This window comes from Marmota marmota, unplaced genomic scaffold (genome assembly GCF_001458135.2).
Source record: "Marmota marmota marmota unplaced genomic scaffold, marMar, whole genome shotgun sequence".
In the NCBI taxonomy this organism is placed as follows: Eukaryota; Metazoa; Chordata; class Mammalia; order Rodentia; family Sciuridae; genus Marmota; species Marmota marmota.
Genome location: NW_026000019.1, coordinates 22,211,593 through 22,222,793, shown reverse-complemented (window position 1 = coordinate 22,222,793; position 11,201 = coordinate 22,211,593). Strand labels below are relative to the sequence as shown.

The 11,201-nt window shown below is 50.4% G+C and overlaps 1 long non-coding RNA gene across 1 annotated transcript; it reads left to right on the top strand.

Moving 5' to 3' along the window:
- The first annotated feature begins 2,551 nt into the window (after positions 1–2,551).
- On the top strand, positions 2,552–10,732 carry LOC125618682. The gene is made up of 4 exons (XR_007350062.1): positions 2,552–4,172; positions 6,889–7,030; positions 7,302–7,425; positions 8,433–10,732. It is a non-coding gene; the product is annotated as an uncharacterized LOC125618682 (long non-coding RNA).
- Positions 10,733–11,201: the final 469 nt, after the last annotated feature.

Here is an 11,201-nt window from a genome sequence, read left to right as displayed (position 1 = left end):
GATGAACAGGACACGCACCAAGTCCAAGGGAGCCATGGCTTCCCCACAGGAAAGGCCTGTGGACCCCACCAGGTCCTGCCAAGTGTCCCCTAGGCCGCCTTGCAGGCCAGCCCTGCGTCTCCAACTGCCCTAATCTTACTGCCATGGCCACAACATGGTGGTGTGGGCTGGCTTTTCTCTCTTCCTCTGGGCCATTTCCATTCCCTGCCTCCCTCTATCTTTATACCTAAAGAAGACCCTTCTCAGAGCAAGTAGGAGTCCCCAGGACCCGCTTCCCTACTGCGTCCCACAGGGAAGTGACAACCTTTCCTGCAGATTTTCATGGGGGGAAAGGCTGGGGCAGAAATAACTAGGAGGACCATACAAAGATGGCCCTTAACTCCTGGTTTCCTTTTAAGACTGACTAGAATCTGTTCATCCCAATAGAACCTGTGATCTTCTCTTAGTCCTGAGGATGAGACTCTCCCACTCCTGTTCTCGTGACACCACCCCTAACTTTTTTCTTAGGCATAGACTGGAGGATAAATCTGAGATAGAGCAGTTGGAATAATAGCTGAAGTTCATCAAGAACCTACTGATTACTAAGAACTATACTCAGTTCTTTTATATATATATATATAAAATCTTGTTTTTGTAGTTGTAGACGGGCAGCATGCCTTTATTTTATCTGTTCCATTTTTATGTGGTGCTAAGGATCCAACCCAGTGCCTCACCCATGCCAGACAAGTTCTCTGCCACTGAGCTACAGCCCCAGCCCTGTGCTCAGTTCTTTACAGACCATTCATTTACTCTTTCAACTGAGCCTGTGAGGTACGTACTCCTGTGGTCCTGTTTTACCAATGCAGAAAACTGAGCCTTAGGGAGATAAGTTACATGTTCAAGGTCCTCCTGTCACAAAGCGATGGGCCGGGGGTTTACATCTTGCTCCAAAGTCATATCAACTGACAGGCACCTCCCAGCAGATACTTAACCTCCAGCAAGTGCTTGGGTTTTGAGGCTGGGGAAATCCCCGTTTCACTGCTCACCAGAGGAGTGAGTTATTACTGTCCATGTCCTTGCTGCTGGTTGAGTGCACAGGAAACAGTCTGCTTCATTCTTTATGAGCCAGTTCTTGGAACTAAGTCTGATGAGCCTTGACTTGGGGCAGGAAGTGGTGTGGTTTTACATGCTCAGGAAACAGTGACCAGGGCAAAATATTTGGCAAATTTTTCACTGTGGTTGAGAATTGGGGGCCTGGGGAAGTGCTTGGGCATCTTTGCATGTTGCTAAATATTTTTCTTCAATGTGAGTTTTAGTGGCTGCATAGGATTTTGTTGTATGGTTGGAACCCAATTTCATCCCATGAAATCTAGGCAGTGGTGGAGTGACTGAGAGCGGGAGGAATTTTATTTTGTTTAAAATTATTTTTATTTTTATTGGTGCATTTTAATCACACAGGAAAATGGCTTTCATGTGGCATGTCTGTACATGTGAATAACATACTTTGATCATACCCACTCCCACGACCTTCCCTCGCCATCCTGTCCCCACTCCCCTGATCCTCTTCCTCTTGTCTAGTCATCTGAGCAGGAGGAAGTTTAGAAAAGAGAAACTGAGGATCAGGTCTCCAGTGCCAGCTCTCCCAGCTTTAGGAATTTGCTTGGGACTAGCTCTGTGTGGAGGTGACATACATGCCATGTACCATGGTTTTTCTTGGTCTACCTTCAGCCCTGAAACCTCTCAGTTCTGTTGTCTTAGGGAAGGTCAATGATGCAGATTCCATTTCTCTTAAACCACCTACAGAAAATATGGGCTTCCTAATCCATTGAGGTCACCCTTATTTGTGACTTGGATCTGCTGAAGCCTTTACTAATGGAGAGAAGATGAAAGTCTAACAGCATCCCCAACACACGCCAGTCATGAGAAGAACGTCCAGAATGTGAGCCGCCCCTGGCCAAGTCTGAAAGAACAGCATGTTCTGAAAGGAAACCTGTCGGGTGAACCTGATCCTACCTACTTAAGAGAAGCACAAGGGATCAACTTTCTGAGGGAGAATGAGCTCACACATATCCGATACACAGAACTGTCATTAATCAGAGCCACATCCTACAGCTGTGTCCGTGCACCTGGCCAACGCATTTCCTGTTTTGTTCCAGGTCCAAGATTTAATGGTGCAGAGGAGCCTTTGGAGACACCTAATCCCAGCTCCTCTTTCAGAACGGACAGTAATGATGGTAGCTTTCAGGCGAGGGGGAGGGGAAGCTGGCCTGGGAGAGGAGCTGTCTAACCATTAACACCAAGTCCTCAGCCCTGGCACTCACTGGCCATGTGGTAGTACGTGCTTGAACGTATTTTGTGAATAAAGCAAAGAATTGTCGGTGAAGTAGATCTGCATTTTTTGATGGTTGGATTAATGCTTCAGGAGGATGTTGGCAGGGTACAGAGCACCCTCTGCTCTGGGTTGGGCTTGGGCCCTCCTCAGCTTCTTAGCTTTACAGGTCGGGAGTTTCCTAAGAGATCATCTTACTCCAAGGAGCAGAAGTGGCTGGAAGGAGGTGGTGTCTAACTGGAAATTAGGGAAGGTGGGAGGGACAGCGACGGCTTGACCCTGCTGACAGGGACCCTGCTCGTCAGCAGCTCCTGACCTGGGGTGGAAGCTGGGGGGCTGGGATGGTGGCTGCAGAGTAGCAGATGACCTGGCTGACCCTGATTATTGACTGGCCTCTTGCAATGGAACAGTAGGGAGCCTCGTGTTCAGATGCTCCGAATTCCACCTGTGAGGAGTGAATGGAGCGCCTTCCAGTTCGCCTCCTTTCCTGAAGGATGAGAAGCTCCTCAGGACAGAGGAATCCTAGTGGTAAGTTCGCCAAAGAGGAGAGAGGTTCATGGCCTGTCATTCCTGCTTTCTGCGGGATAGGTCAAGTGAGCTAGGGAAAGGAAGGTTTTCATTTCTCTTCTATAAAACTGATTTGGCCCAAATTTCAATTCCTCCTTTCCCAAGCTGGAGTCTCCTCCATGATGAACTGCCACCAGAAGGTCTCACGTTGAGAAGGGGACCCCTCACCAGTGATGGCAATTGGAACCTACTTTCTGGGCAACTCAATGGGAGGAGCTCGGTATTTTAACAATCTATTTGTGTCCTAGTCTGGCATTAAGCTGAGGGGCTTCCTCCTCAAGGTATTAATTACTCAAATAGTGCATTTTTATTCCAAAGGGGACTCGGGAGCTTACTAAATCCCAGACAGGCAGGTGTCAAAAGTGCCTTTAGATCCAGCAAGAGGCCAGTCTGAGATGGTATCTCTTGGCTGGGAGGAGGGAGGAGAAGCTGTGACCTCAGGGCAGCCTGATCGGTGGTGTCACTGAGGTGAGCCTGAGTCACTCTGGACCCCCTCCAGACCCCGCAGCGTGGGAATGGTCCAGAACACAGGCTTTGCAGCCAGACAGCTGACAAGCCACCTAGCTCCTCTGTCCCCAGTCTTCTCATCTGCAAGTGGGGGACGCAGTGCACCTGCCCATGGGTTGTGGCACAGATTAAAGAAGTGAGCACCAGACCCGTGTGGAGTCGTGGCCACCGTGTCTGAGAAGTGCTCGGTCTTGTTATCCACGTGAGCTTGTGAATTCAGCTCGGTACTGAGAGTCTCCGACCTGAAACACGTGGTGGGACAAGTATTTCACAGGGTGACCGGAATCTGTCATTGTCTGTGATGATGGGAGACAAGGGTGATGTCGACCGTGAGCACCCAAAGCACATGCGACACCTCACTGAAGCATACGGTCCAAGACCTTTCCCTAGCGTGCTCTTCTTAGAAGAAAATCAAAGTAATTAGAAGTTTATTTCGTTTCCTGATCCTAGATGACTCTGCTGTAAGTACCAACTGTCATTTAATAAAAACTCTGCAGCTCCAGGGAAATCGGGTAAACACCCCAATAATCCACTCATTCTTGAGTCACACATCCTAACAATGATACACAACACAGGTTGGAGTGGATTGGATTCCTGTTATTTACCACTCATGCTGTAGGTAAAATGCCTTTCAACACGGAAGCCACAATGTTTCCCACTCCCCCACTACAGGGACTGCTGTTCACATGTTGGCCAATTTCAAAGTGGCTGATCATGGTGTATCTTTTATGCCAGGTGCCGGGCTGCGCTCTAGGCTGGTGTCCTTCCAGAACAGAGGAGAGGGAGACATGTACGTATATAACCCATGTAAGGTAAAAGTAGAAAATGTGAATTTGGGGCTGAGAGCCTTGAAATAAATGGGGATTCCCTTTTGCAGTGCATGTTGATGAAAATAATTTGTTTTAAACCAAAATATATCCCCAGGGCATCCATTTTGAAAGGACCCAGAAACAATCCTAATTTCAAGGCTGTCAGCAGGTTTCATATAGGCCAGGCTCACAGGACAAACAGGACCAGCCTGGGAGGCTTGGAACAACACAGGCACCATGTGAACAAGAACAGATTCAAGCTTGCCCGCCTGACTCAGGGCTTTGCAATCAATTCAACAGCAGAGTTAAGTCTGGCCCCAGATCTTGTCTGGCTTTGAAGTAAGGCTGTTCCCTAAGACAAAGCGAGCCCAGAACTGTTTGGGACTCCCACTTGGAGTCTGAGCCCCATGAGCTGATGACAGTGCTTGAGGATTTTTCCAATGATGTTTTTTTCATTCACACTCCACTTTCTAGAGGGAACTGGCAGGTTCAATATTCAAGTCCCCAATTTTCTCCAGACCTTGGACCCCATTGTATCCCACTATCTGTGGGAGAGTCCCTCCTGGAGAACTCACAAACCCTCAAACTCAATTCACTGTGTTTAACCCCAGATCTTCCTCCCTTCCTGTGTGATGTCAGGAGGGACCCCTGTGTTGCCAGGGTCTCTGTCTTGCCTGCCATTGCCCTCTGATAAGTCACCAAATCAGGCTGCAGTTCTGACCACCTCCTGAATCTGTCTCAGCCTCTTCACATCAAGTGATGGTCACACCAAAGCCTGGGGCCAGGGAGGGCAGTTTCTTACCCTCAGAGGGCCACTGCTCCCCTCATTTCTTAACTGGATTGGCTTTAATCTCCCCCACCATCTGTTCTGTAAAATGGTACCTAAATAATAAAGAAAAAGTTTGAAGAATAAAGATTGCATGCGTTCAAGGTGTACTATATATATTATTTATATGTATTTATTCACTAGTTGAGAGGTTGAGTCCAGAGAGAAGGTGCGAGGCATCTAGAGGACATCAGCAATCTACCCTCTTCATTCATTCATAAAATCAACCCAATGTCTAATGTGGGACCAAGACCTTCCACGCATTAGGGACACAGTGAGCAAAATGGACAGAAGATCCAGGCCGTCGTGCGAGCCTCAGAGCAGGGGTGGGGCATGCCGAAAATGAGGGGAAATAGAGCACGTCAGGTGGTGGCGAGTGGGGCAAGCCAAAACAGGACAGAGCATCCCTGTGGGGAGTCCAGGGGAGCAGGGGTGGCGGGAGGTGCCTCTGAGAAGGTGACCTTGAGAGGAGACCTGGAGGACTGGACTGAGCACAGGGGAGAAGAGGGGTGCAGGCCACGGTTAGGGTGCTCAAGCATCCCAGGCAGGAGGGTGCTTGGAGCACTTGAGCAGAACAAGGGGGTCACGGGGGTCATACCAGGTCAGGCTGAGGCAGCAGGAAACAAGGTCAGGGGACTGTTAGTGGGAGGGGCTCAGGAGGGTCACCAGGCTGGGAGGAGCCTTGGAGGCCACCGCCACCCTTTGGCTTTTCCTGAGAGTAGGGCTGGGCGACTTGAACTTGACGAGGCCTGTGTGCTCCGACTTACATGTTGAGAAGCTATGAATTTTGCAGGGACAGAAGTGACAGCTGCTCGTTGTGACTCTGGAGAGAGGAGGGGGCGGACAAGGGGCATGATCAGTCTGTTGGTCCAACTGCATTTTCTAGCCAGTTTGTGCCCAGGCCCTCCCCGGCCACGTGCAGGGGTTCTAAGCGAGTGGATGAGCGAGCGTGTCCAGGTTCGTGTCCACCTGCCGCCCCTCCTCTGCACCCCTCTTCCTACTGGCCCTGCCTGGTGAGGCCTGCAAGCTCCGCTGGCTCAGGGGCCTCTGTCCCCTTGTCCTCACTCCTCGTCCCTGCTGGCCTGCTGGCCTCCCCCTCTCCTCCAACCTCCCCGTGGAATTGCTTCTGCCACTTCTCGGAGAGCAACCACCTTCTCAGTATTCCCTGGCACAAACCTCAGCCCCTGGCATGTAAAGTGGGTGGCCGGGCTTGTTAGATGGAACTCATTTCCTAAATCCGGATGTCCCCAACCCCATCCTTCCTCCCTCGTAATTTATAATCATTTTTTCTTTTCCCCCATTCTCTTTATTTTTTCTCTTTCCTAAAAGCAAATGAGACAAAACCAATAAGCTTACTCAGGACAGATACTAAAATCATCAACTGCTGGAAAGGTCGAATATACCTATTATTTCTCTTCTGTTTTTTTTTCCCCTTTTTCTTTGCATCCTCACCTGCCAGGTTTATTACATTGGGTGAATTACTTTGAGGGCTCCATGATCTTGTCTGTCAAACAGGGACACTAGTATACGTGATTCAGGGTCTTTTCATTTGTCTCATAATAAGCTTCATAGAAACACGAGGTATCACATTCCCTCCCTTGAACCAGACAGACAGCAGGTTTTGCTCCCTGATCCGATGCTGTCCCCATTTCACTGACCTGCAAACCTATAATGAAGGGGCTCAGTAGTGGAGCACCCCTGGGTCCAATCTCCAGTTCTTTCTCTCACAGACACACACTGAGAAAATGGGAAGCTGTTTTGTCAACAGCAAAGCACGTAGGGCACCTTGTGGTTTGTTATTCTCAAGAATAAGACCACCTAGCCCCGGGTGGGTGGCCGCTCTGTTTCTCTTCCTGAGTTTTCCCTCCTAGGTTGAAAGACTGAAGTGCCCACGAGGTGACCCGTTCCGAGAGCTGGCGGGACTGTTTGCTGATGGTGCTTGCTTTCTTGTGAGAGTGAAGGCACGGCCACAGGGGCGTTGGGCACACAGGGCGGCGGCATTCCTGTCTGCAGGTGGGTGTTCCTCCTGACTAAAATCCCCAGGCCACTCCAGGGGAACTGGGCTGCACGAAATAACCACACAAGAGACAGAGAGACCTTTTTCTTTGGGTCCTGTGATGGCTCCTCTGACCGTAGGGGTCCATGGAGACAGAGAGAGAGGGAAGGAGGGGGAGAGAGAGGGAGAGAGAGAGCACCGAACCCTTTTGTTGAGGAGAAGCCATTTAAATGGGGCAAGGGGTCAGGTTTTACGGGGCTGAGTCCAGCTTGTGACGTCTGCTTTCAGCAGGTGGACTGACATCCAGGAAGGCCACGCCCAAGGGCAGAGCAAGAGAAGGGGACACACAAGGGCGTTTCCATGGAACATTCTATCCCAAACAGGAAAAAGGGGTAATATCACAAAGGAACAGGTGAGCACAGCTCCTGAAGACACACCTTCTACTTCCTGGGCGGGGACAACACCCAAGTCATCACGAGATGTAGTGACTGGTCAGAGCCTCTTGCTTCAGGATGGAAGGCGTGGGTCATTCAGAGTGCTCCCCACAGTGGGAGCGGCTTCGACTAGTTGCCTAGTGTGTACTTACCAGGACCTGCCCACCAGCCCTGGCTCCCAGAGAGAGCACCACCTGCTCAGTTCTAACAAAGCTTTCAGTGTAAGAGATACAGTGTTGGTTGTCGAGGTATCCCGGGATCACCTTTCAGCCATTAAGCTGGCATTTTCCTTAGAAACGTAAATTCTTTTAGGAAGTATTTTGAGAAAGTAGATTGGTGCAATATGCCTATAGGGACATTTGGTCTCTTCATCCCTCTTCCTAAATGCTAAGGACCATCCTAAGAGTGGAATATAGCTACATTTATTCCCTCATATATTGATAAAATAAATCAATGAATAACATGCATCTTTGCAATTTTATTCTCTTTTCATATAGACATAAGTTTTTCTGAGGAGCAGGAGGCACTGTGCTTTGTAAGGAAGGTCAATTTACACTCAGCTCTTTGCAACTTAATGCTTCTGGGCCACCCATTGCATGCTGAAGTGCTTGGAGACGCCAGATATTCAATGTCTTGTACTGGATTGAATGGAACTGAATTGGAGAGAACAGTCTCTCCAGTCTGTTGGGAAGCCAGGCCTCTTTTATTCCCAAACCACGAACAGAGTGGAAACTTAGATAACCTGGAAAATGATGACTTTGCTTCTATAACTTTATTCTCACCTTGTGAAACTGGGCAGGGTGTGTCCAACCTGTTTCTTCCCATGGGGGACATGGAAAATGCCAAGGGTGTTTACATAGAGGCTTGGCCCTTACAGGAGATGTTCTAATGCAAGCAATAAGAGGAAATCTTAGCTGTGGTGAGCCCTCTGGGGGCTGTGTTGTCTAGGTGCATCAGACTCATGTGATTACTTTATGTTTTGCAGATCAGAGCTCTAGCTCTAGCACAGTCGGATTCAGTTAGATGAGCATCTCTCTGATGTACGATACAATGATCCTCTTGTTGGAGTTCTCTTCCCCAGTTCCTGGCTGATAAGCTCTGTTCCCAAGGCAGGCCCTAGGAACCCTCACCCTCCTCTGCCTTTCTGTTTTAGAAATTCTCTCACCTCTGGCCTGATGTTAGGCCCAACACCCTCTTCAACCCAGAGGGGTTCTGTCCCATTGACACGGTCCCCTGACTGACAAGCTGCACAGCTGCCTACTGGTCCCTGCCCAGAAGCAGCAGTGGAGCGGCAGAGTGGGGCCCGTGGGTTGGAGCACCTGTGGCAAGCATGGCCTTCGGCCTGTGGACCCTGGCTGTCCTGAAGTGCTGTGAGCCAAAGCACCCACCTGTCACCCTTTGGTGACTAGGACTGGGCATGATACAGTCGCCTGCTGCAGAAACCCACCCCACGCAGTGGAGGAACCTGTGAGTACAGACAGACCAGTGCCCTCCTGCTTCCTGACTGGCCCAAAGGAAATGGAAGTGGGGCAGACCTGAATGGGAGTCGACACAAGAGTTGACCAACAGCGTCAGTACTTTTCTGAGCCCTAATTAGCATAAGCTTGAACCAACAGCATTGCTACTTTTTCACACCCTAGTTCACATAAGGTTGGACCAACAGAAGTGAGCCAGGTGCTGCATCAGCCCCTGGACAGGCTCACTTGGCAGGAGAACACCTGATGTAGGCTTTCTGCTGTAGTGCAAGGAGTCCGGTTTGTTCTCCCACGAGTCCTGTGCTCTTGCCCACTCCTGCCGCTCTGTGGACCTCCTTCTTCAAGTCCACAAGATGAGAAGCCAGGAAGAAGGAACCGACAGAGAGCTGCTGGGATCTGCGGCAACACTGGAGAGTGTTGAAGTTTTGGCTGCAGAGACCTGCAGATTGCGGAGACCCCACCTGCCAGCAGAAGCAGTGAACTAAGTTCCACTTCAAAACTCCAGTTTCACTGATTCTGTGGTTTTCCTATTCTCCCCCAAGGCTGCTTTCACTGACTGTTGACTTACACTGAGGTGTAGGAGCATGTGCTGAGCCATGTGAGCTGGCCTTTGTCCTGTGACAGCACGGCGGGCAGAAGGGGTGATGCATGCCAACTAATGTAGTTACTTCAGGGGTCTTGCAGTGACCTCAGGGTTGTGCACATAGAGACCCTTGCCATTTATTCCACTTCATGTCAAGAAAATCTAGAAATAGGAGGCACAGTTTACATGGCCCACCCCGGGATGGTTGTCTGAAGGTGTCCTTCCCTTAGAAATCATACGGAATCCCAAGGGAGGGGCAGAAAAGCAGGGAGAAAATGTCTTATTACCAGAGTCAACTTCTAGCATTTCCAAAGGAAATGGCTGACTGTGATGTTGTCCACCATGAAGGTCACATTAAAAGTAACTCACACAGACTTAGGAATTAAAGCTACAGTGGCCAAGCTCATTTTTGGGTTATCAGTCACCTTGGATTCACATCTCTTCCTCTCAGTCCAACTGCCAGCCCTGGTAACCGCTTCTCAGACTCTCCCGTGCTGCCTTCAGACCCACTGATAGGCTCCCTATCTCGTCCTTGGTCTTTGCTTCGCCAACATAGATCCAGCCTGGGGCCAGGGGACCTGGGCAGTCTCCCCCCTGGAACGCTGGAGTGGTGCATACTAAACTGACCCTGCCCCCCATGCTAATAGGCCTCGCAGCCTGTGGAAGTGCCTCCTTCACCTGAGAACCTGACTCACCTAGGCCCAAAGCCACGCTTTGTCGATGCTCCCCAGCAGCTCAGGAACACTGGGACAATCCCAGATCCCCACGGCATGAGGCTAGAGCAACTGCCCAGTGACTGGGAGACGTTAGCAGACATCTGTGGAGAGGGTCTGGCAGGGGGTTCTCATTCCAGGAACGCCTTTCAGCAAGTTCCACTGGCCTTTGGGGTTCAGACTTCCTGTGCACAGGGCAGGCTCTCATTAAAGGCTCCATGTTAGCGAGCTCATGGGCTCCCGCAGTAAACCCTTGTGGGGGCTCTTCCATCAGTGTTGTCCCGTACCTCAATCCATTTATACCTCCTATACTCCTCCTGTATGCGCGCATTCCCTGCTCAGAGGTCCCATGGGAAGTCCCACTCCTTGGCCATGGCAAGCCTTTGCTCTTTGGGAACCACCCCTACCTCCCACAAAGGTTGAAATTCATGGCCAACAGGATGGTTGGTTCAAGCTAAAGCATCCACCCAGAGGGTGGACGGCTAGAGGCTGAGACGAACCTCACCCTCCAAGACCCAGCCCAGCTGCTCCGTGGATGGGCCTCCCTGGTCTGCCCCGACCTCACCAGCACAGTGCCCATCATGCAATGGGTCCACCCATCCCAGAGTGGTGTTGCATGTTCACCAGCACGTGCCTGCCTCTCTCCACATGGGAGAGAGCTGGGTTTGCTCAGCTCAGTGTCCCCAGCACCTGTGTGTGGCAGGATTACACTACATTGCTCTGAGCGGAACGGAGCGGTGCTAAACAGAGGTCAATTGACACGTCACACGTATCCGCCCTTATTTCCAGTTCCCCGAGCGTCTCCTGTGCAGCTGCTACACTGTTTATTGAACTGAACTCTCAGTTTTGGCCACAAGCTTTCCTACCTCAGGATCAAAAGGCCTCACTGCCGAGTGTTCACAGCAATTATGGTGTATCCAAAGGCCACGGGACGATGAACTGGCAGATAAAATTCTTCCCACCAACACAGCTCAGGCTTAGGG